Source organism: Poecile atricapillus, chromosome 4, assembly GCF_030490865.1.
Source record: "Poecile atricapillus isolate bPoeAtr1 chromosome 4, bPoeAtr1.hap1, whole genome shotgun sequence".
Classification (NCBI taxonomy): Eukaryota; Metazoa; Chordata; class Aves; order Passeriformes; family Paridae; genus Poecile; species Poecile atricapillus.
This window is the reverse complement of record NC_081252.1, coordinates 33,530,852-33,557,507: the sequence shown is the minus strand read 5'-3', so window position 1 is coordinate 33,557,507 and position 26,656 is coordinate 33,530,852. Positions and strand designations below refer to the sequence as shown.

At 39.8% G+C, this 26,656-nt stretch overlaps 1 protein-coding gene across 11 annotated transcripts in view; it reads right to left on the bottom strand.

Moving 5' to 3' along the window:
* TRIM2 (tripartite motif containing 2) overlaps nucleotides 1-26,045 on the bottom strand; it is a 70,373-nt gene extending 44,328 nt beyond the window's left edge. For 2 of the 11 annotated variants that reach the window (XM_058838015.1, XM_058838016.1), the window contains exons 1-4: nucleotides 25,899-26,045; nucleotides 19,637-19,703; nucleotides 19,148-19,216; nucleotides 9,051-9,171 (exon numbers count right to left, since the gene is read on the bottom strand). The gene's annotated coding sequence lies outside the window, so the exon portion shown is untranslated. Of the gene's footprint in view, nucleotides 1-9,050; nucleotides 9,172-14,926; nucleotides 15,526-19,147; nucleotides 19,217-19,636; nucleotides 19,704-25,898 lie in introns of those variants that run through there. The other 9 variants (XM_058838012.1, XM_058838018.1, XM_058838013.1 and 6 more) reach the window with 7 other exon arrangements.
* Between the last annotated feature and the right edge of the window lie 611 nt (nucleotides 26,046-26,656).

Genomic DNA, 26,656 nt, shown 5'->3' with positions numbered 1-26,656 from the left:
CATAAAGCTCCATTTGAATAAAGAAGAAAACGTGTGGAGCTTAAATACTCTCTTTACTACCCTGACTTAATTAGGACAGATACAGCTATTTTAGAAGTGCAAAATGCTGTCCCAAGCTCTTAAGCATGGCTTCCAGAATATAATATTAATTTCATTCTTGAATTGATGAGTTAAATAGTATTATTAATCATTTAGTGTTACTGTAGAAATGTAATCTAAATTCCTGTTAAAAATACAAATCCTGCACACATCCTTTACTTTCCACTTGGTGATTATTTAGCCAGATCATTTCATGCATCAGGCAGATCTAGCCTGGTTTCCCTGGACAATGCCCACAGGGTGAAGGCATGTTGTAATCCAGTTTATAACCTGAAATGAAACATCAGGCAGCGTGTGTGCATGTATTAGAGTTTGGGGTGCCTGTGCCAAAATACTGCCCCTCTAACTCCCTTAACTCACACTCCGTGTGCTGGACACAATCAAAGAGAGAGCACAAGGTATGTTTCATTTTAGCCTCAACATTCAGGAGCAGCAGGCATCTGTACAGCAGGATTCATAGTTTAAAAGAAGGCCAGAGATTTCAAGCATGTTTTTGGAGAGGTGACTTTTTTATCTTTGGTTCAGGGAATTTTTTGGTTTTCTATTTAAACTGTCTGGGGAATCCCTATTCAAAGAACAAGCAACCAATTTCACTCCCACAAGAAGAACCAAGGCCTTTTGTTTCTGCCAGTGGAACAGGGGCACTTAAAAATCAAGTGAGAAAATTCACAAGTGGCACCCCCAGAATGAAGTGGAAGACTGTTGGACAGAAGCATGCAGACATGAGTTAGTTTGCTTTCCCTTGCTCATTTCAAACACCGTATTTATATACAGTAAAACAGAATGACCGGTATCACTCAAATTACGATTTCCATGTACAGTCAGTAGCAAGGACTACATACCCTTCAGAACTGATCCCATAACATACCTCATGGCCAAAAGAGACTGTTAGAGCCACAGCTGCAGCTACTTTCATAGGGCTGAGAAATACACCTCCAAACAAGAGATTCCTTCAAAATGCTGTTATCTTACAATTAACTCTGAGAAGCTGATACTTCACAAATTATCCTGCTTCTTCAACAAAACAAAAACTTGCTGCTGTGGCATGAAAAATGAGACAAAAGGCATAGCATTTCCCTGAGATTTTTCTTGTTACATGTTGATATGTGGGTTTGTTCTCCTTAGCGAAGAGGAAGAGGATTGAATCTTGCACTTTACCCCCACACAGCAGTTACAACCAGACTCTTTCAAATAGGTTTATTGTATGTGTATGTCTTTTGTGCTGGGAGATGGGGGTGGGAGTGGTCATTATATGCTTTGTTTTGTTTGTTGTTTTTCTGTTTTTATTTTAAAAAGAATAGGTTCTTTTCCTCAGAAAATTGCTGCATTTCATTGTTGCTGTTGACTTATCTGTGTCACTGCTGACTACTGAAGAAAGCTCCAGAGAAGAAAATACATAGTACATGCCATCTTCATAGTGCCATGGAAGAGTGATCTAAGCTTCTGATGTCATCCCCTGTAAATGTCCGGGGATTTGAATAACTTATTCTTCTCCCCGTTCCAAACACAACCTCAATTCATGTTCTTAGGGAGGCCATAAATAGTTAGCTACCAAAAAACCTCACAGTTAACTTAGAGTTCATAGGTAGATATTGATATCTTCCCTAATATTAAATAAGTCATCCAAACATTCCAAGTTAAGATTAATGGTCTGCACTAAAGCCTATACTATAAACTGAGTGAATGGAGAGTAGTCTAGCTCACCCTTCTGTACAAAAGCAATTTTAAGGTCAGCAGAAAAAAAATAAATATTGGGTTAGTTCAAACTAAATGACCAGCTAATACAGTTCTGGCAATTAAGGCTGACACAAAGTAAGAGATGTGAGACCAGAAACCAATTACCCAAAACCAACATGCTGGAAATGAGGATTAGTTTAGGAACACAAATATAGAACAGGATGCGCTGTTACAGCCATCACCCAGCTTCACACATCCCTAATCTGAACCTGGTGACAGGGGAGCAAGTGAAGTGAAACAACCAAGCTTTGTCATTGTGGAGCCATGCCCACACCAGGAATCAAGGTCCTTATGAGTCCTCATGAGCCGGTGGCCTTTACCTTTTCCCACTTTGGCTGTGCACCCATGCAGACCCAGCAGCTACCAGAGAGCAAGTGCAATTTCCAGCCCTCACTCCACATCCTCCAATAGTCCAGGCTGTAGCTCACATCATCTGAGAAGAGCAATAGCTTCCTCCCACTTGGGTTTGTAGCCACAGGGCATGTCTACCCCAAAAGGAGCTCTGCTAGGTTCTGGTTCCTTCCCACCGGCCACAGCCGTGAGCCATGGTCACTCCCTCATCTTATGATCCAGCAGAGCAAATGCTTTCCCCCAAAGCTTGTGACCCAATACAAGGGATTTGTCATAGCCTGGGAGGCAAACACCTTGAAAGGTTTGCCTAGGATGTAATGCTGGGCTGCTGGAAACTTTACCATCAGCCCAGCACCCATCCTCCTATGACTTTGCTACCGTCTTCTATTTCCTTCTGCCTATGCCTGGTTTAGCTTGCCAAGGTTGAGGCTTTTGCAGCACAACTGCAGCATAGCTGGGACAGCCTGGCCTCCCTGCTCAGCCAGCCTGAGCCTTGCTGGCAGGACTGCGCTTCCTGCCTCTCTCCACCACTGAAATTGCAAGTCAGGCAGCACCAGACACAAACTGCTTTTCTCTCCTCCCTGTTATTCTTTCCCTCCCCACTATTGGGTATCTGCCATTGAGGTGGCACTGCAGTCAACAGAAACAAGCTCAGTATTATGGCATTCTTTCTGCACAGCAATGGGCTCACCTTCAGTATCAGATGTGTGTCAGATGCAGATATCATTAATTAGATTTTTTAAAAAAGGCTTCAGATGCTGAAGGCACAGGAATAACAGGAATAGAAGCCACTGCTACAAATTAAAGCCTTGCTTAATAGTGTTATATGTTTAATGATTCATTCTTTTTTCTTCCTCCTTTCTCCAGCATGTAATCAAAGCTTACAAAAGTATGAGCCCCTGAAGCATGGGTGGACCTCTTAAGACATCAACATACTAATGCTTTATACTCCAGTTTGTACAGGGAAGGTTATGACTGGCATCTAACACCCACATTTATTCTCTCTCTTCATCCCCAGGACTTGTGCCTCTGCAGTACCCCTTCTCCATTCCCCTCTGGAGGTGAATCGTCCTGCTTCTATCCCCAGAGACCCCATCTCCCAGATGTCCTGTGCTTGGATGGAGAAGAGACCTGCTGGTGGCTTCACTGCACACACCAAGGGGCAAGTCTGGCAGGTTAGAGCTTGAATGATCACACAGACATCACCCACTGAGAGGCTATTTGTCCATCTGAGGTTTTCAGGACCTCATTTTGAGTCAGGGCCTTGCGCAAGAAATTCCAAAACAGCTGGAACACACTAAATTTACTGCACATGCGAGGACAATGCATGAATGGGCATCCATGAATCCTCAACCAAATATGCCAAATTCTCAAAAATGAGATTTCAAAGAGAAGGGGTAGGAAATGAATGAAAAAGACACACCAAGGGAAATAACAGGTTAAAAGTATCAGGTTAAATTATAGCATCAGAACTGTAATTTAGGGCCCTTTCCATATTTAATAAAATGTCATATTCTCAGGTGAGCTCCTAAAAAAATCTGCAGTGAGGTATGTCAAAGTAATTATTTCAGGGACTAGATGTTACCCAGCCATATAAGTAAAAGAATTTTAAATTGTATATTTGCCATCCAAAGCAATGAGTCAGACATCTCCACGGAAAAAAAACTACCCTGCTGACTTATCACCCTTACAGTTGTACATTTTTGACTCTCTAGGTCTACCTATTTTGTGAACACTGACAGATCTCTGTTCAGCCTTCATAGCTACACAGGCTCAAGTAAAACCAAGCTGAAGTGACAAATAATTAAAACTGCATATCAAAACATTGCTGGTCCCATAAACATCTGCTGTGAAATGCTACTTGAAATAAAAGTCCTCCATGAAGATTCCATACTAATTACTGTTAACACTCCTAGGAGCAAGAAAATGGGCAATAGACCGAAAAGAAGGAGGCTGATCAGGAATCCATTTGGAAAAAGGTCCCTTGTCTTTCCTATATACTGTTAGATATAAGATATGCTGAAAAATGCTCTAGGCATTTTCTTCAGAGTTGCTGAGCAAGAGAGAAAAAAAAATGCAAGCAGAAAATGCTCAATGCTTTTGGTACTGAACTGTGTGGTGAAAACTGTAGAGACCATACCCTCCACTCACTCCTGAGACTGGATTTGCCCCACTGCATGCCCACTGAGGCTCTTCCTTTAGGAGAGGTAACAGACATCATGTGCTGGAGTTTAGTCACATTCTCTGATGAGCACCAAAAAGTTCCTCTGTTGTTTCCATTTAATACAGTAGGATTTTGGTGAACTAGCATGAAGTTCAAATCAGCAAGGGAGAAAGCAGCATTCAGCAATCACTACATGCCACGTAACTTCTTCACAAAATTAACTTCAGAGAGTGCCAACCCTTTAGAATATTTTTCTTGCAGCCTTCAAAACTCCCACTTCCCATCAAATATAACATATGAAACACAAATTAGGAGGTAAAGAAACCCAAACCACCTTGGGTGTCTCACAGCAAGAAACAGGAGTTAAAAGAGTATTAAAAAAAGCAAAAATGGAGGTAGAAAGGAAAGGAATTATCATCTTCTTATCACAAAAAAACATATTGGGATAAGGACTAAGGAGGGAGTGAGCAGAGCCCCTCTCCAGCATGTGAGTAGCCTGAAATCAGGTTCACATCATCTGTAACCCTTATATTGTTTAAAATACAAAATATTGGTTGCTGCACCTCCGTATTTACCTTAGCTGTTGAACAGTACCCACCTCATTTTCTTGCCCACAGCACAGCAGTGATGTTAACTTTTGTATCTGCCAAGGCTTCCTCTGAACCAAATATCTTTCAAAATACAATATCTTTCAAAAATACAGCAATGTCTTAACATGTATATTGTCCTTGGGTTCAGCAAAAACCTTGCTCAAGTGTTAAGTGGCAGGCAGAAGTTTACCCAGGCAGGCTCTTTATGTTGGCAAAAGTGCAACACTGAACTTTCACAGCAAGTAGGTAAACACATAGCTGTGTGCAGCAGGTAGTCTGGCAGCACCAGCAGTAGTGAGAAACAATGTCAGGACAACCTTGGCAAAAGGAGCTCTGTGGGTTTAACAATGGTTGTGGGCACAGGAGCTGAACAGACCAAACAACCATAGCAAAAAGCCCTCTACAGGACTTGGTGGGAGCTTAAAGTGCTCAGAGCTCAAGCATGCCAGCTGTGACACTGTGTCCTCCACCTCCACACTCACAGGGACACTCTATTTGACTTCCCAGCAGTCAGCTCCAGCAGTTCAGAACTTGGAAACACCCAGTGGCTGAACTTCACCCAGTAAACATGTCCTTCCAGTCCTCAGCAAGGACACTCATTTGCTGATTGCATGCCAGCACTCCTATTTAAAGAACTGTTGTTATTGGAAATATCTGAAACCTTTCTACAGCAGGGATTAAGTGCTCTCTGCACCTTGGACCCTGCCTGCAGAAATGCATCAATTCCCAGCATGTGCTTCCACAGCAGAGTTTTATGACAGTCACAGTAACATGCTTTACCTGCTTGCAAACCCCATCAAATCCCTGTGTGACCAGATCTCCAGATAGTCCTACAAAGTTCTGCTCAGCCCAGGTTTTACTCAAGCCTCCTCCCTGATGTACAAGGTTTTGTGTACCTTTACTCTTCCTCTCCAAAAAGAAATCTCCTAAGATTCCTCTTAGGCATCTCTTGCAGGTTCAGGCCAGATGCCCAAAGGTTCTTATGAGGCATTGCCAGGCTGCTTATAAGCAAATGCTCAGCTCTGATGTAGGTTAGAATTCTGCAAAAATTACATTCTCAGGAGACCTTGTATATACACTTCTGCATGAATATCAGTCTTTTCAACTGGCATCACAACTTAGGATGCAACAGCTAATGAAAAAGGAATAAAGCAGGACCACTCATCTGAACAATTTTAAGACTTTCCCAAGCTGAACTGATTCATTTCTACATGAAAACACATCCATTTTACTTTACAGGAAAACCAGTACATTTTTGTGTACATGAAAAGCAAATTACAGGACAGTATAGAAAACTGTAATAACTATGTGAATGCATTTGTCTGTTTAAACAACAACAACAACAACAAAAAAAGCACTTGGAAAAAAAAACCAACTTGGTATCAGGACAAATAACAACAACATTGTCTTAAATTAACCACATTATCATTTGGAGACGACAGCACCTGGAGATCTCTTTCAAGTACCAGAATCCTACTCTGATAGGCACCTGCTACACGGCACACAAGTTCCTGTACAAACATAGGTAGCCATATCTTAAGGCCAACACAGTTACTGTTGCTATTTAACTGTATCTGACACTAAGTACTTTCTACACTACAAAATAAGTTTTCATACCCAGCCATCAATTTAGATAAGAAAATCAATTAATATTTTCTTTGTAAAGAAAGAGGTGCAAGACAGTGGCTTATATAAATGAAACTCTTGCAGTCAGGAATAACAGCAGCTCTTAGCATCCTCTTTCCTTTGCAAACTCTGTGAGGGGATATAAGAACTACCTGAGATTTAAGAAATAATCTTTCTGATGACTGTGACAAAATGCACCATTTTGTTACTGAAACAGACTATACATCATAAGAGATAAAACCCATGAGAGGTGTATGCAAAGTAACCAGGTGTAAGCACTGATGTTACAAGTAACTGAGAAATCCTAGTGGAAAACAAGTTACAAACAGGATATGGAGACAGCCCTACCTCAGGTACTGAACTTCTCTAACTCAGATTCCACAGTGAGTAGCTCTTAGGATGCATTTCAAATAACTTAAATTATTTTGGAAGGTTGATGAAACGGTAGTCATTAGGTTTTTGGCAGGCAGAGTCTGCTGTCCTCTTGAGTTATATTTTATTCACAATGTATTGTTTCATCACTATTTCTGTCTGTTGCTTTTTACTATTCCTTTTTACTGGCCACAGAGGAGAAGCCTCTTAGCGGATACCAGTAATGTGCTGGATAATTCTTTACCCTGTGAGCTGTGAAACCCATTGTCCAGGATACTACAGTTGCTAATATTTTACAGACATTCCAGGAGAGTGGGACAAATTCAGGGTGAATGAATTAACAACACCACCACTATCAGGAGCAGAACTGGAAGCACAAATCATTGGATATAGAAGATCATTCTGAAGAGTACCATGGTATCTCTGATCCATTCTTGTGCTCTTCTGCTGGCTTCTACTGTCATCCAAATTATAAGGCTAGGCTAGATTTGCTTTTGATTTGACCCAGACAAACCTTCAAATTACTCAGAGCAGACTTCACAGGAGCCACTCCCTTTTGGCATAGTTAATGGCCATGAATGGCTCTCCAGGGCTGTTTTTACCACTTTGCAAAGCTAGGCCACTTAGGGATGTCAGGTGAAATGAATCCCTCAGACATCTGCCTTATTACTTCACTGTTGCATGAGGAACACCACGCAGGGTCACAGAGTACCCTTAGCAGGTACACCCATTTCAAGTCATACAAACAAAACTCCCAACGATGGTGAATGACCAATCATCACCCCGAGCAGACAACCCTTTTATAGTGAATACAATAATAACCTAGCACGTCTTTTCCTCCTTCCTCTTACCATTTCAAATTCACTTCATCCTTAAGGAGAAAAAAAAAAAAAAAAAAAGAAGAGACTTTCAGTGGTATTTCCTTTTTCTGGTTTCTCTGCATAGGTACTCTGTATTATCAATGTATTAAACAATGCCATAGAGCTTGGGGAAATTATGCCTTGATCACTGTCCTGGTTCTTCACATTTAAAAGCTGCACACCTTCATCATCAGAGGTCCCCTCACATGGCACACATCTTCAGAGCAAGCCTTCTGCAGGTGCACATCCCAGAGGTGAAGCAATGATTGTTGTTCAGAGGATAAAGGCCACCATTCAGGAACATAGATAAAAACCCATCCCAAAAGTTACTTATGGGAAGAAATCTTCTTGCTTTTACAATTAATTGTATTCAAGACTGTGTAATATGTCAGCTTCTAATAAGACAAACAAAAATTTTAAACTGTGCCAATAGAGGAAATGGAACTACTTTTTTTTTTTTTTTTTCAAATCCACCTTAATACACACAAACATTTTTGCATCATCTAATCTAGTCTGTTTTTTTACTAAGTTTCATAGGATGGAATAGAAAATCTAATTAGAATGAGGGAGCTAAAGGATGAGGGGATTCTCTGCCTACATAGAACCTGTGCAATTCTTATAGAACAATCCTCCAATACTTAATGTCTTATTTTTCTGTGTAATAAAGGGTTGCACTTAGCTCCACTGAGAGATTTTAAGTAAAGGATTATTTTTGTAAGTGAATGAAAAATTATTTGTCATTAATTAGGAACTAAGTATCTCAGAGCATGTTTGTATTTTACAATCAAAATTTATTTCCAGCTGTTTTAGATACAAGACAAGAAGTTATCACTGCTTATTTGATAAATAGAACGAAATCTTCATGGTGCAATACTTAATTTTATCTTTCTTTTGTTTTCTGAGCTGAGGTGCATGAAATCCAGTTGCTCCCAGAACTAATCAGAGCAGACTAAGAATTAGGTAATAAGAGAAGAACCAGTTCTTTGAAGAGCATCCAGTAAAACTTAAAAGCACTTTGGAAAGACCACATATTAACCCATATCATAGTGTTGTGTCAGAGTAACACTCCAAACAAAAAAAAAAAACCTCAGACACTATGAAATTATCTGTGTCTCTACCTGACATTTTGGCCCTAGGTTTCCTAACTTCAGCACAGTGCAATTACTTGAATTCTAGGTATCAAATTAAATCTGCTTTCAAGATTTAAAAAAAACCAACAAAAAACAAACCAGAAACAAAACAAACCAGCACCTGCAGAAGTTTATCTTGTGGGAGGAGTTAATCCCTGAAGGTTTACATTAACACTTCCACCAATAGAGGGATTACAGGAGAGAAAGTTGTAGAAGGGAATTTCATGAATTCTGTTTCCTCACTGGAGAAAGAACAGAAAAAGCAAAACCATATAAAAAAACTGTGTGAATGTGGAGAAACATGGCAGCGTTTCCTCTTCAGAAGTTTATGTATGCTGTAAATGGCTTGTTCCTCAGTCCTGCATTTTCATTCCTGGGGGTCATTTTAGTTCCTGAGGAATTTTTAAGTAGAGGGATTTACAGTATTTGAAACTTACAGCTGTTCTCAGAAGAACCAGGGAGCCCTGAAGACATCATGGAAACTGCTGACACGTGTGCTTTTGGAAGTCCCATTTCTCACAGAATATACAGGTCCTCTAATAGTACAGATCATGGGCCAAATATGGTTGGGGCTAAATATGGGACACATACTGTCTCTCCAAGGACCACTACAGAGCTTAACACATTCAGAGGCACACAAAACCCACAGTTGTTGGGATCGTTTCAAGAATATTTCAAAGTTCAGCACAATCTTTTTGAGTGCAATTTGTTTTTCTTCTGTAAGTAATTGTTTCAAGCATATTTGCTGAAGATTCTGTCACTACTTTGGAGGGCTTTTGTCCTGCTAAAGATGCAGAAGCATTTTACACTTTGATGTTTTCGTACTATTCAGAGTCATGTAGCTCAAAATAATTTGGATACTGTTCTTCCCTTGCTAAATCAACTCCTGAGCACTTCAGAAAGCACACTGGTAGATATTACACACCTTCAAGCTCACAAATAACCAGGATCTGATGAATTTTGATGTAGAAGGAGGCAGTATAAATACTCCCATGGACTAAAATTTTTTTAAGCCATCAGTCCAGGCATGACAAATTTCCAAATTACACATTCGCTGAAGGAGTATCCTCAAAACTAGCATTCAAAACCCATTTTAAAAAAACAAAACCCAAAAAACTGATTCTCTCTGTCACTCTTTGTTTCCAGGACGACAAGAAAAAAAATCAAGAACAGAAGCTCATGGCAGCACAAAACAAATAGCTTTCCTTGACAAAAGAACAGAAAGTCACCCATACATAAACTGATCATACACATGTTTAGGCAGACTAATAACACTAAGACAAATAAATCCATACTGGATTAGAAGCAAGCAAATTGCTGAACATTCATTTCGAGCATTTAAAACCTGATCAAAAGTAATTGCATCTACTTCAATCCTTGTCTCTTTCACAAAGAGCATCCACCTTGGCATAAGGACTGAAGACCACCATCCACCTAATTAACCACTCCTACAATTCATCCAAAACTGATAATATTCAGATGATTTTAAAGTGAGACAGAATGAAGAATACTTTTACACATGAGCAAAAATACTGACCACAAAAAGCAGAGTTGTTTGGAATTGTTCCAGGGGAACATTAAGTATATACGTGATTACAGTATATTTTTAAGTAATTCCTCTTCTCCTAGTGGCAGGGCATATTCTTAAGTTACTACCACCTAGATTTAATATTTAACAATAAACCATTACGGCCATCTCAGCATGAGTTTCTTTTGATGCTTGTGTTAGCAGGGTCAATATGTAATGTAAGAAGGGCCAGAATACATGCTGCTAACATTTTTCACGTCTATGATTAGACTCTTCTTAATTTAGCTGTGCCTCTTTTAACCCTAGTGCAACTAGACAGTGGCCAGATGGATAGGGCCAGCCAACATCTACCTGGTCAGCACCACAAGAACTCTATTTCATTTGCATTTCCAATTTCAGTTTTTCCTTTTGAATAGGATTTGCCCTAAAGTCCAGCTAGCAAGTAGGAAGGCTGCCTGGTTGCCAACAGACTTCTCAGCAGACTCAGTCCTTGGCTGTCCCCACACAGAACATTAGTGACATGTTATGTCATTTGTTTCACTGCATGGTATTCCAGTTATATACTGTTATTTCTGATCAATCTAAATTACTGACTTCCAGATAAATTCACCTTTCAAAATAAGTAATGCCAAATCCATATAACCAGCCACACCAATTATTAGAAGGAGTGACATGCAATATGTCTACAGATTGTGGACAGAAAATGTTTAGACAGTCTGTGGTAGAAAACAAAGGCAAATGCCTTTAATGTCACAATTTATACAAGAAATATTTATCTATTTAAACCACAGAATTAAGACATGGTCTTTATAGAAATAAAACCATTCAGAAAGTTTGACATGAAATGCCATTTTCATTTCTCCAAAGGTCAGCCTGAGTTTTGTTCAGTGGAAGGCAATGTTTATTTCAGTTAATCAAAAACAAAAAGGAAGAAAAAGAGATCTTGTGCACAAAACAGGAATACTTCCAAATTTCATTTGTTAAGTGTTTGCAACCAAGCAGCTCTTTCCTTTACAGATATGTTAATACAAATCTTACAGCACAGCAAGGGACTGCCTGCAATCCATTCATGTCACATTACAAATAGAAGAGCAAGTCCAATTCTAACAGAAAGAGCATGTCTTGAAAAACAACTTATCAAAAATGGAGATATAAAGAGGTGAAGTCAATTTATGTGACTGGTAAGCCCTGTTCTTTTCCGTTTAGTATTTTAAAAACATCTAAACAGTCATTATTTCATTTCCAATATTGATTTCTTTCAATAAATACTGATTTTTCTTTTCAGTCTAGCTTTTTTTTTAACAGCTCATGCCATGCATTTCACATGGTTAGCTCTCCCTCCTTTGTTTTTCACCAGGAAACATTACAGAAAACACAACCACAACCTGCCATCTCTGGTAATAGCATATAATTATTGATAATTATAATTTTGGTTGAAGGTGTCAGCCAAGTGTAGCATTTGCAACTGTAGATTGCAATCTGCCGGTCACTAAATTTCTTCAATAACTGAAAAAGGCAAGTTCATTTATGTTACCCTGCAAAATATGGATGGGCAGAATTCCACAAGAAAATTTTTAGGGCTTTGGAATTAGTGGCATTTTATAATACAGAATACTGCATTGTCCATAAAACAACTAATTAAATTTAAAGCGTTATTCCCTTATACAATGTCATTGTATTGAGGAACATTTTTTATAAACTGAACTTATTATTTGCAGTAATATATGCTTGCTGCTGTGTATAAAAAAATTGTTCAAACTAGCTACACTTGTATCTTCAGACACATTTAATTCTGATGAGACAAGATGCTTGCCAGCAGATCAAATCTAACGCTTTTACATGTGGCTCAAGGATTTATCATAACCTACTATGCATTGTGCCTTTGTTTTTATAAAAATAGCTCATGTGTCTAGACACAGTATTACATGTTTCTGCAAAACTGTGTATGTTTAATACTTTATGCAGATGACTAAATTTCAGCTTCAGTATAGTAATGTACAACACTTTGTTCTCTGGATTAGAACACCCAGTACCTTTTCGGTTAATTTAATTCCTCAGTTTTCCTCAAAGGAATCAGGAGCATTTTGTGTTTACATAAGCTGTCCAAATTCTAGTTTTGTTATGAATTAATGAAATTCCATTATCAGGCAAAGACAGGCCCAGAATTGCTTTCATGATAGCTTCAAGCACCAATTATCTGGGATTTTCCAGTAAACAACCTGAGCTTCAAGCTAAAACCAGGATTGCCAGAGAAAGAATAGTATCATGGGCTAGGGAAATCCCCCAGCAGAATTATCATCTTCGTCCAGGTAGGGTCTAACGTTCCAAACATTGTGCATGCTGCTGGACATAGCAGAATTCAGACCATGGACACTGCTTGTCTCAAATCTAGCCTCAAACGCAAGACTTCATCAAAAATCGATGCCATGAAAAAGGTGAACTTTTAATACATACATACCCCCACTACTCCCCCAAAGCCTTAAATGGATATGTACTTCTAATTTTTATTCTGTGTCCAGAATGATACATTTACTCTCTTCCTTTACAATTTACATAAATAAATCAAAAGATCTTTTCCAGCTGACTAAAATAATTGTTTCCATGATTTTAATCCTTCCTTCTTCCCAGAAACCCTATAATCAAATCTAGAATTGGTTTTGTCAAAAAACCCAGTTAATGTTTCCTTCTGGCCCTCAAGCAGCATATGTTAGAGATGCTCCTTGAACTAAAGTTCTGTTTAGCCTTCTCCCTGAAGAAAGATGTAATTATTCAGGGCCTATCAAAGCCATTTCTCATGAAAAGGATGAATCTCAAGAACTGAAATGAACCCTCCATGAAGAAAACACAAACCTGTTCTTTATAACCAAATTGTGGGCACTGCAGGTCCAGATCAGACATGGGAGTGTCTTCACCACTCAGTCCAGTTTGTCAAATGCTTTACTGAGAAGTTTGAGGAAACCTTCAGTTTATCGTAAGCAGTTCTGGATGAGGGCCAAAGCACAGAAGCCTTATTTAATTTTGTCAGCAGCTAACAGATTGATTCCTCCCCCAAACTCTCTGGAAACAGGGAACAACCTCCTCTTTCTGCTGCCTTTGTTTGCGAGCAGGTCAAGGCAGTCCCAAGACTAGGTACAGTAGCTTTCTGGTACTTTCTCTCTATAAGCACTCCATGCTTTAGACATCATCCAGAAAATTATGGGACTAACTTGAAAATAAACAAGTTTATACAGATTTGAACAAAACAAACCTTTTAATATGCTTTTCAAGCCCTACTGTTTATATTCCCAAGTTTATTAAAAATATTCACATTGTCTAGAAGCTCTCATTAGTATTGTTAGTCAATGTAATTTGTTTTCACACAAGCAGCAATGTGGAATTTTGAGGAAAAAAACTACTGATTATTGGATAATAGTTGGCCACACACTATTATCTAGATAATTAATCCCTTGCCCACAAAAACAAAAAATCCAAGGCTAGAACAGAAAGCAACATTTCTTAAGCCACATCCTTATCTAAGAAATATTTATTTAGCCATTGTAGTTTCACAACAATTTTCTCATTTGTCCCCCTGTAAATGAACATCTATGTCACTGCTTTGGCCTGAGGAATGTTTGAGTTCAGGTTGATTTTCTTGGTCTATTTCTTGTTTTATTCTTAGTATATTACCTGGTATATTATTTATAATTATACCCCTTGTTTTTACCTAAACCTATCAATCTGCCTGACAGTCTGCCTAGACTGCATTTTGAAAATGGCAAAATTAACTAGAAGGAGAGTAATCAACCTACCTCAATAACCTATGGAGAGCTATGAAGGTAATAGCTCAAGTTACACTTCACAAAAGCACAACAGAATATGGTAACTTTAATGCCAACTTTCAGCTTCAATAAATGAACCACTGTAAAATGTAAACTCTCTTTCCTAATTAGACCATGGTATTGTCCTCTCAGATTTACAGAGTCATTATTTTGCTTTGAATAAACATCACTATTTCTTTCCTAAGCAAACTCCTTGGTTCTGTTTCAATTATTTCCTTTAAATATTAAAGAGCAGGAAACATTTGTTTTCCCTTGTCACATCCTGTCTTCTTTACATAGCATCACACAGTCCCCTTTGAAACGCCTGCATTTACGGCGAGCCTGACATGCACAGTTCAATCAAAACATTTGCTATTGTCTTTTGCCAGCTACAAACAAATTTCTGCACAAACACTGAAAAGGTTTAAAGGTTTCGACAGCCATCTAAAGCCGAGCTAACACGACTGTCAAAGAAAGGCGGTGTCAAACTGCTCGGCTTCCCCGCTACCACCCTGACTTTAAAAAGAAAAAGAACGACAAAGCAATTTACTCATTCACACAGCAGAGCTCCTGGCAAAAGCTCACTGGCTGTAAAACCACTGCTCTCACAAAATACTGGAAAGCAGAAAAAGCACACAAACATTTAGAGATGAGTGCGAAAGGGTAACTTACATTATTTAGAAAGACAGTGGGAAAGGTCTGCTGCAGTTTCTTCGTTATTTTACCCTGCTGTCGGCAGACAACCAAAGAAGTTCAACTAAAGAAATCCCTCCTTTTAATTCTCTCTCCCAGTCCACTTACTCTGGAGTCTCTCAGCCTGAAGAGATCTGAAAGTCAAAAGTTTATCCCCTTGTATTTCCGAATGATATGGCCGACTTTGCTTGGACACATACCAATGATGCAGTAAAAATAGACAAAAGTGGGGGGGAGGGAAGAAGCAATCTAGCTTGAGCCTGAATCTTCTTAACTCGATGTTTTCTGTAAAAGCTGCTCTAATGTCAGAAGATCCCATTCCTACCCTAACTTGCAAAGCACCCAGTCATCCATCTGGTTTTCATAAACTGCAAATTACAGGCAAACCAGTGAACGTACACGGTCCAGTTTTAGCAGAACTCCCCAAGCATCAGCCTTACAAGTAACCTGAGGTACAAAGGCTTTGAAAATAAACAGCTGGCCCCATTGCCGGGATGGTCTCCCGGCTGCAGATGCCTGACTGCTCCCCCAGGCAGCGTCCAGCAGCCCAGAGCACCACCCAGCACTCAGGAAAGCCGCAGCCGGGTCCCCACACTCCCCGCTGTGGAGCGAACCGACCCTGCAGCCCTCCCTCGCTCCCAGCACAAACAGCCTCCCTGGAAAGGGACAGGAAAATCCAGTGCATTACATCAAATCGTTCAACAGTTTAGCAAGTCATTTAGAATAACCTGGTTTTTATAAACAAGGAAGTGAATGCTGATCCCCTTACATCCTCTAAATGCTTCCAGGTGGGAAGCAAATCTAATGTGTTGGTAAGTTTTGTTTTGTTTTGGTGGGGTTTTTTTTTCTACTAAGGAAACTCACAGCCAGTGGACTGTTGCTGAATAAGGAACTTCTAGGATGGCTCAGGCCATTCATTACCAGAATGAACATTTTACCAAAAGTAGCAGAAACAAAGTTTTGATATGCACCCCATGAAAGTCCATGACTCAAAGCCCCCAAGTCTCCTTCAGCCCCTATTTTCATCTACTTAAAGGTCTAGTGCCCTGATTATTTTCAAGTACCAAAGGCTTAAAGAGTCACCTGTATTTTTGGATACTTCATGGCTTTTGTGTCAGGACTGAAGAAGGTTCTTTTCCCAACATAAAATCAAGAAAAAAAATTTATGGTGGATAAAAAATGTTTTCCCATTGCTTAAAATTAAAGTTGCTGTTGTTGTTATCTGTATGTTCTTTAAAATAACAAAACAACAAATTTTATTTAGTTGTTAGTTTTAGCAGAGGACTTTTTCAAGCTTTTCTACTGGGAATAATCTTACTCTGCTTGAACAATGAGACTCTCTGAACAAGGCAGCTTTCACTAGAGCATCGGTGAATCAGTACAGTGAGTCATTAACAAAATAAAAACACCATTGTAAACGCTCTGTCTAAAAGTCCTGAGCCTTGTCACTTGCTCAGTTTTTCATCTTGGCACAATCAGGACTGTGCTGATTGTCTACTCATTTGTACCTGGATCCAGGGCTGAAACAACAGGACTGTTAAAGCCAAAAGCAGATGAATGATTAAAAAAATCCCAACAAACAAACAAGCAAACGACAGCAACAAAAAAACACCAAACCCAAAAAACAATGCTCTCTATTCAGTAGAAGCAAAGAAGGAAATTATGAATTTATTTTTAGTGTTTATTTTTGCCTGTGCTGTCACAATTCCTTCCAGCAGTTGTATAACCCATTGAATAATTTCAGTCACACCAGGTAGAGATCCCAAAGGTATTATATTCCTTCAGCTTTTGTGAAAAAAGGCAGCTGTCCAGGTGAGTGAAATACAACCCAGTGATCCAATGTAAAAGGCTACACATGAACTCAGCTGTATTATTACACACCAGGGCACCCCACACAAACAAGAAGTCTATGAGAATAGATTCCATGTGCCCTACAGCTCAGTTGCTGCCAAAGTTGGACAACTTTGCCTACATTTTAGTATTTTTCCTCTCTTCTGTTAAGGTAGTAAGCAGCAAAACACACAAAATACACAGATGTCAGCTGAAGCAAAAAATAGTACTTTTTGAAAAAGCAATAATCAGGGTTTGGTAACAGTTGTTATTCTCCCACTTAGTAAGCAAGTGGGGTGAATTGACTACCTCATGTTCTAATGAATTATTTTCCATGATACCAAAGAATCTGATCCTTGTAGAGCAGACTTAAAGTTTGGGGACAGAAATTATCTCATGGGCCACAACAGAGTCGTCCTTGTGTGTAATTTTCTGGGCACACAGGTCTCTCCCCATGGTACAAGGACAAGCTGAAAGAGTGTTATCTTTGGAATAAGAATGATTTTCTTAGTGAGACACAGTAATAAAGAGAAGAGTAAGTGGAAATAGCCACTTTTTTTTTTTTTGTGATGCTTTTGCTGACTGTGTTTTCCCCCAAAGGAGCAAATGCATTAATTCACACTGATGTCTCAGGTGGTCTTCAATGGATTTGTTCTCTCAAAAAAACCAGTCCATTTACATCAAAGGTAGCTTTCACAAATACCAATTCCTCAAGAAAACCTCAAGAAAATTCAAGATTCAAAAACAGTAGATCAACTTTAAATAACTTTTCATTTTCCAGGCTCTGGGGATCATTCTTACTCACTAACTTTACCTCTTTTTGTATTTTTCATTTCCTCTTTTTTCTCATCCCTATGAGATACCAGTATCCTACTGTCCATACATAGCTCCTGTCTCCAGGCAGGCCAGCTGTGTGTCCCCTCACTGATGCCTGGATCTACGGCATCATTTGATGCTCACATTCTGACACTTTGTCTCTGTGAATTTTGGGGCAGTCAAGCACCATATTCCTACTGAGCACAGGGATCTTGGCTTTCTCAAGAAATGGAGATGGAAGATATTCTTCACTTTGATGGTGAGAAAATTTACTCTAGAAAGCTTCATATAGGAAAGACTGCAACAAAGAACAGATCAGACAGAAAAAAAACAACTTTCTAGGAGCAATTTTTCTTCTCAGAAAAATGGTTGCTTCCATTTAGGATATTTTCAAATGCCGGCTACATAACTACCCTATTATTTTCTATATAAATTTTTCACCAAGATCAACTATGTTAGCTCTATTAGTAGGACAAGAGAGGAGTAGAATGCAGCTTAGATACTGATTATGCTGATTATATATCTTTATATGTAGATGCTTGAAAGGTTTTTTTCAAATGCCACTGTATGTTCCTTAAAGTAAGGGAAAAGTGTCCCTCCTCAGTCAGTGATGGACAGGTTGTGATGCACAGGAGGTGGCAGAATATGTATCTCTAGAGACGTCTGAACTCTGCTCCCATCTAGTCTAGTGTGGTTGTGTTGGGAGCACTGCATTGCAAAGGTATAGTTGAAAGCAATCTGTTTTTCAACCAGTTTTTTTTGCAGCTTAAATACTGAGAAAGTGCCCAGTGAAAGGTTTGGTGGAGGATTCACCTGTCATTTAATTTGAATCTTTGAAACTACCTAAATGATAGAAGCTCAGGATGGTAGATTGACAGGCCTGGATCTCACCACAGGTATACATTCACCTTTGGTTTTAACACTAGACCACTTGGTGTAGGACTTTAAATATGTTTATGCAGTTTTCTAGTCTGCTATCTAGAACTCAAGTTTTAGATGAGTCTTCTGATGCAAACAAGCTGGCAAGCTTTGTACTGACTGAAAAACCTCAGGTCTGATAAACTGAGACAAAACTACCTCTGGAGGCGTTCAAGGTGAAGCTTCAGTTCACTTAATGAAATAAAATAATGTAGATTTTGACAATAACTCATTTTTAAAAGACAAATTAGCTGTGACATTATGAATCATTTTATCACCAGCATTTTAAAGCCAGCATATGGAACAGCTGCCTTGGGTCTGGGTTCAAATGTTAAACATGCATTCAGTAGGTTTGGCCTCAAATATTTTATCATAGCACTTCAGCTTGGTGCCCAGTGACCTGAGCTCAGCAAAAATCTGTCCCTCTCCAGAAAGGCACATAATTGTTAGCTGATCTTCTAAAGAGATATCATGTGATAATCCTTTGCTGCCTGCTCCAACTCTTAGATGAGAATGGGGCTCTTTCAGTGCTTTTGGTTGTTTTTTCATGATGTATGTATTTTGCTTTATAATGTATCACTTCTCTTCCACAGAAAGAAAAAATAGAGCTCAAACAAAACCACGATGCGTTACAACCTTGATGTCATCATTGGACAAAGCCCCACGGCTGCTTCTCTTTTCACTGCTGCATGCAGTCGCTCCTGGCTGTCCCCAGGAAAAAGAAAATAAATAGAATAAAGAAAAAAAATAGAAAAAGAGAATAAACATAACAAAACCACTTTTCCCATCAGGTCTCACATCTGTGACTGCAGGGATCTGAGCTTGCCTGGGGCACATGAGCTCATTCTGAGCACATTGGTGATGGAGACTTACACAGCCTTCTCCCTTCTAAGTGAGATGAAATGATGATTCCTTTTTCCTACCCGCAAGTCTGCAGAACGGGAGTTAATGGCTGGATACTTCATATCCTTTAAGTAACAAGTCAGCAACACTATGCAATGCACATGCCCCAGTGGTTTTCATCAGGGAAGGTCAAATATTAGAAGAACATAATTTCAAAATACAAATATTAGACTGTTTTCAAAGGCCCCTGTTCCCCTCTGAGTGCACCCTCACACTTCTTACCTGACACTGGGGAACTTGTTGGACTCCCAGTGAACAGATGGAGTTCATTGCCTGACAGAAAACTGCCCTGTGAAAAAAAATGCATCTATTTTATGCTACTTGAGAGAGGTGAATTAGCTCACAGGTGTCCACTGAGTGCTGCAGACATTATGGACTGGAGCAGGGGAAGAAAGACAACTGCCACCAAATGCTCAAGCTTCTTACAGAAATATACTGTGTAACAGCAGGTAAGCCCCACACTTCTCCTGACTGTAATACTACTTCAAGGTCTTCAGTCACACTTTTGTGGCAACTACGTCCCTTAAATATAGTCATACATTCAGCCTGTGCCAGGCTCACGCTTCTGCTCTGCACTGCTCTGAATCACAGTTTGTTACTCTGAGAAATTAACCAACAGCCCTGGCTCCTGTAAAATTGTACTCTCTCAGTATTACTGTTTTTCACAAACTTCCATTCATGCACATTTCCTTTCAAAAGCAAGTATCCAGGAAACACTGATGTAAGACATTTTCATATGTCTGCATTCATGAAAAGTTCTGAACCAAAAGTAATGTGTTCAAATCCCTCTTTTTGTTTGAAAACATCATTCATCCAAGAATCAGAAATGTTACCATGTGACTGGTAACACAAAGAAATGAGCACATGAAGAATCACAGCAAACAGTTCAAAAGCAGCTCTGGGCCTGAGGTTGGTTCACAAGATATTTGTTGAACACTGGACACTTTGTTTGCCAAGAAAAATAGAAAGGGCTACATTTTCTAAGAAAAAATAAAAATACCATGCTTATATATTTCTTGGCTTTGTCTTTTCTCTGACCTTGCCTGGAGCTATCCCCCTTTACAGCATACAAAAAACTAGTACATGCCTGGTTTACCCTGGACCTGTCCTACTTTCCTGCCACCAAGTGCAATAAAGAGGAGAAAGAAAGTATGTTGAGACCTTTGCACTGAAGAACTTGAGACTCCAGGGGAGAACAAAGAGCCCCCTGTCTCTCAGACTGCAAACACTGGGCTGCAGTGAGGAAGACAGAATAAGAAGAGAATACAGCAAGGAGGCAAGAGCTCTGGGAAAGCTCTTAAGGACTGAGAGGCAGGGAGAACAAACATCTTAAGTGGCACAGAACACAGAGGTTCAGGAGGATGGGACATGGGAGGCCAGGGAAAAAAGGTGCCTCTAGGATAGGAAAAGAGTTGTGGCAGAAACATGAAGAGGCTGTGAACTGTGTGAGTAAGGCAAGGGGCATGGATGACAGGGAAAAGCTACATGCACTCCCTACATAGGCATGAGCTGGACACTTGCACTAAGGATGAGGGGCCTGAGGCCAGAAGACACTACAAGCCAGAATCAAAGGCTGACAGGCTTGAAGCTGAGCAGAACTTTCAGGCAAGTAGGGAACAAGGCTTTCTCTACTGAAACTATCCTTACCTGCATACCTGCATGGGTATAAAAGATGCTGTCCCTGCTCCATCCTCATGACCATCTCTTCCCAATCTTGCATCCCCTCTTTTGCAGCCAGAGCCACATTAGCCCTGGCTCACATTTTCCCATCTGTTTATTGGAATGTGACAGTGTAACATTTTCTGTAGACAGTATGATCCAAGGAAATGTTTTGATGTAGCTCTGGATCCCAAAGTGTATATGAGTATAGATTTCAAAGTGATAGAGAAGAGTGGGTATCAGGAGAAAATTACAGGGAGACATTTCATACAGAGAAAAGGACACATTTCTTTACACCAATGGTCTCATGAAAGCAACGTCTGAAAAGTGCTGAAAGTTCAGCTCCTGCAATGCTGGAGTTGATATTAACCTCATCAAATACTTATCAACTTGCTCTTACACATTCGAAAACTAATTGAAAAGAAGGCCAAAGGCATCATGCTAAAATTAAACATCCCAGTCAGAAGCAGAAATTAAACCACACATATGGGAAAATATAATAATTCTCACAGTCCCATTTCAGTTCTTAAGTAACCAGCCTCTTTATTGCCTTCAGCAACAGTTTTGCCAGTGTAAGACCTGCAGAATTGCATGCCAGGATATTAGTATAAGAAATATTAACTTTTGACAGTACATTAGGTGATTACATTAGAGAGCATTAGGTAGTGTCAACTGAAGATGCTGCATTAGAAGATGCCAAGAAGAAAACAAACCACAGTATGATTTCATTTTGTGACAGAAACTGCAGCATACTCCTTGAATGTTAACGGATACAATGCTTCTCAGTTTCACATGCTGTGAACGAGCAGTGATAAGAGGAAAAGGCTGATGACAGCTGTGATAATTTTTTTTAGACAGCAGCGAAGAAGAACACAGCAAGCTACCCTCTTAATTAAGGACATTTTATGCTATAAGCTAAAATTTCTGATTTCTTAAACCTTTGGGCAACTACACAGGCAAAAAGAAGGAAATGGAAATATTTAAAAGCATCTTCATGGATGAAGAAACCATGGCATCTATAGTATTTCTTGCCTACTTGAGCACATGCTGGGATACAATTTGCTTTCTGAGCCAGAGAGAGATGAGCTAGAGAGAGAAATAAGCCATCTGGAGGCTACAATTAATATACCAGTCCTGTCTATACTCTAAGAGAAGGTAGCTTGCACAACTGTGCCTTTTACACACTATTAAAGCAAAGCAGCACTGCAGAGAGCCTGTTCTGTAAGCCACTAATTCCAGTAAGAAGGAAGTTTAGGGCTTGCCAATGGAGTCCAAGGAGACATCTTCCCAGCATGAGAGCAGTGCATAGCCAGTGCAGGTGCTGGGATGCCACTGAAGATTGTTTCTTTCGGCGTTGCTGGCTTGCACAGAGGGCAGATATGTCAGACAGGAGGGAGACGAGTCAAAGGAATCAGTGGAAACTGGTAGATACTAATGATTTGAAAGCAGCATAGACCTGAAGACAGCTTAGCTTCTGCCAGTCACTCTCTGTCACAGGCAAGGAAGGTAGGAAGTAATCCCTTTTTTCTCTGTCCTGACCCAAGTTTTCCATTATATTTCAGGCAGACCACCCTACAGAACAAGACCTGTGGCAAATACCTGGTTGAGATACTTCCTCTATTCTCTGGGGGTGAATTTTGCACTTATAACCTGCCTAGCAATCCTTTCCTTTCCTAAGATTCTTTCCTTTTCTTTACTTCTCCAGGTAACACCATCAAAATAAAATGCACACATTAGAGGAAGACCTTCTGCTCTTAATGTACAAGTGACGTCTGGATAATACAACTCTGCTGCTTTTTTAATAGAAAAGGCTGCATGCTTAGCATTTTTCATTTTTTTAGAACCAAACAGTACATTCCACTTTAGTGGCAACAACATCCCTTACCTAACATCTAATACCTAGGAAAAGGGATCTGGGAAGGAAAAAACAAACAAACAAACAAAAACCCCACAGTGAAAGATTTTAAAACTTTTCATAGGCATGGGTGAAAATGGAGGATATCAGTCAGAGGGTTCACATTTAAGAGAGAGAACAACTTACCCAAGAAGGCTGAGGAGGCAAATCTCAGCCTTTATCCCTATGGAGACCTGAGTTCTGACAGTGAGTGATTTTACAAGGAAATCTATCCAAACCTGACAGAAGGCTGCCATAGCGTCTTTTAGACCCTCAGACTTTTTGCTGTTACCTGACAGTTCAGTTTCCTGGTCAGACTCAAACAGCTGATGGGAGGGAGACATATCCAATATTTCACTCACAGCCTCTCCTTTATCATAACCTTAAATGATGTGTGCAAAGCATATAGGACATATCAGCAGAGCAGCTGCTAATAATAAAGCATGAAGTACCCTTAAAGCCTTCTGCTTTCACTAAAAATTCAAATGCCCAGTGTCATTAATTAGAGCTCCAATAACTCAAAATTCTTAGTTATCTACAGAGCTGTTCCTTCCCAAGATATTGATGCATTTTGGGAGCTGGTCTGACATTCCCAAAGACAATGTAAAGGAAATATAGTGGATCTAATAATCTAGTAATCATGAGTATATTTAGGAAATATTGGTAAAAGGTCGGGGTTTCCATCAACCCCAAATAATAACTTTTATTAAGTTCTGAACAACTGAACAATAGCTATATTACAAGTATGCTTGCAGACTAAATACTCAGCCACAGGAAAGTGCTGGCAAATGGACCTACAGAACTAGAGGAAGAAAATTAACCACAGTAAGCAGTTCTATTTCCAGCTTCCTTGCAGATTTTATCTCCTTCTTTTGTAGATTGAGCATGATACGCTTCTCTGCTTCTCAGGCCATCTGAAAGCTTTGTTAATGAGTATTAGTAAATAACTTTGTTTTCACAAACTGCCTACCAGCTCAGAATCAAAAAGTGCAATTATAACTCATTCAGTTCAGAACACTTCTTTTATGAAGGATGTTGATTCAGCGCCTTGTTTTAGCAAGCCCTGTAAATACATCTTCAAAATTATCTCTCTGGGAGGGAAAAAAAAAATCAATTTTAATTTTCTGCCGTTTACCCTGATGCAAATCAAACAGGCAGAGTCTGTCCCTTCAGAGCCAGCCATGTTGTGCTGAGCTCGTGATGTGCAAAGGATTTTTTTCTTTAGTCAAGAGACAATGTGTTGAGCATATTGATTACTCCTAACTATGTACTGTGAGGGCACAGCAACAATTCCTAGGTGTGTGGTGTATCTCATGGCTTTCATTTAAGTACTGAGATCCTGCTTTCTTATTTCATAGACAAAAACCATCTTTACTAATCAAGGCTTAGTATCTATCTGCTGCTTAGTGCAACTGACTGAAACACTCTGGCTTGTATTCACAGCCTGGCACAGAAGCAGCTTATTGCAGTAATTAGCTTTAATTCATACACTACCACACATGCACTGCACTGCTGTAGAGAAAGCTCAGACTCAGAGCTGAACAACCATCAGCATCAAGACCTACTTAAAATGTACTAAGTACAACAGCTGCCTGTAATTTGATTGGTGTTATTAGAAAGTTTCTGTCTAGCTGTCTCTTAGCCACTGCTTTCTAAATATAATATTGCTTGACTGGCCCTCTACAATCCACAACTCACTGAATGATGCAGTCAAGATCCCCATAGGTAAGTAGGATTGTTGAGCCAAAAGTTTACGGGCTGCAACCAGGGCTGTCTGTGGAAGCCATGCACAGCCCTTAAACACAAGCAGCACATCAGAGACAAAGGCACAACCCCCAGAGTATTCCCCTATTGCGTACATCCACAGGGGGCGAGCAAAACAAGCTGAAAGGAACATGGCATCAGACCTTGCTTTGGATTTGCTTTTAATTTTTTTTTTGGCATGAGTCAAGGCTAATGAAGATCTGATTGCAACTTACTTTCCTGTGATTTTAAATAGAGGAATAATGAACACGCGTATTTACAGTGACAGCCACCTTTCGCCCCCTCAGGTATCTTGGACTCACAGCCTGAGCCTCAGTTACCACATGAAATCTACACCCAGACTTGCCCAAACTTGAGCAGCAGACTAGTTCTGAGATTCTGCATGGTGGCCAGCTCTGACAGTGACATTAGGACTTTCTTTGCTGGTGTAAATGGTAAAAGAGAAAGTCGAAAAAGTCCATCAGTATATGCAGTGCAGGTGTAAGTTGAATAATACTATCCAAACAGGCAATATTTGCTTTCAAATTCTGAAAATTAGAGAGGGCATACTAAAGATACAAGAAGTCATGCTCATGCCATCTCTACAGTCTTTTGCTCTGTGGAGCTGTGAATAGTTCCTAATAAAAATTGCCAGTCAAAAAAGAGGACTGAAATCTCTGACCACGACTTCCTACGGCTAGGTATATATCTTCAAACATTACAGCACCTACCAACATTTTGGGGAGCATTCATTTTATAGTATCTCATTTCCAGCCATTTCACACTTTTCCAAACCACACTACTCATGACCTTGCAAAAATTGCTGCTGTTTAAAATGAGACTGGATAATCAAATACTGTAAATGCATCTAAAAAAAAGAACTAGATGCAGATTAAATGAAGTGTATGTATGTATGTGTATATATATGTATAAACCCCAACTTAGTAAGTTTAAATGGATTGTGTCCTTATTAACTTCTTCCCTTTGCTTTCCAGGAAGGTCTCATTTGACATTGAAATCGTGTGATCCTTGCAGTCATGGCACGGCATACAAAGTAGCTGCTCTTTTTACTTCAGACAGAGGAAAATGCTTTAATACTGCCTCTGTGAATGACAGCACCTACCTGCCTTGCTAAAACATGCTCTCAGTCTTAGGAGAAAAGCCACAACAAGACAGAAGGCTACTTACTAGTGTTCCATAGAGTCCAGGCGGGAGAATGAGAGGCTGAAATTCCCCGTGCCTCTGATGAGAAGATTTAGCTCCCTGCAGCATTCAGACAGTCGGTCCCATTTCGGCCATCGGGCGGCTGAGTTAAAGGGTGGCCGTGCACAAACATAAACAGCTTGTCAGCACAAGCCAAAGAGGCGGGCCTGCCCTGCCAGCCACAATGCGAGCCAATGATTAGCTCCTTCTTCGCATTCTGGGTGTTCAAGATACTGTGTTTCATTCTTAGGCAGGGGAACAAGAGGGACTGATTGGGAAGGGCTCAGACTTGACGGTTTACTACTAGGCGTTAAGGTGGAAGGAAAAACAAAAAACAATAGATCATTTCAGGAAAAGCACGTATTTGCTGTGTATTCAAACAAACACTTATAGGGAGCCTGCAGGCATCTCCAATGCACTGTTTCTTTTAGGTCAGTCGAACATACAAGCAAACAAAAAACCTCTAAATTACATTCAGTTCATATTCACTGTACAGAAATTTCACTTGCCAAGTCTCTAATTTTAATTCTCTCCATCCTTTTTCTTATTCTCATCCTTCCTAGCATGCTTTATCTGCTTTATTTGCTGACAGTGGCATTTCTCACTTCTCTGTCACAAATGTCTCACCCTGACCTTCTTGACCTGACCCCTCAACCTTTATTGATCCTCCTATGATTGCTTCTCTTCGCCTTCATCTTAAACTGCTTGCTCTTTGGGTCCCGATCTCCTGGAAAGAGCAGAGT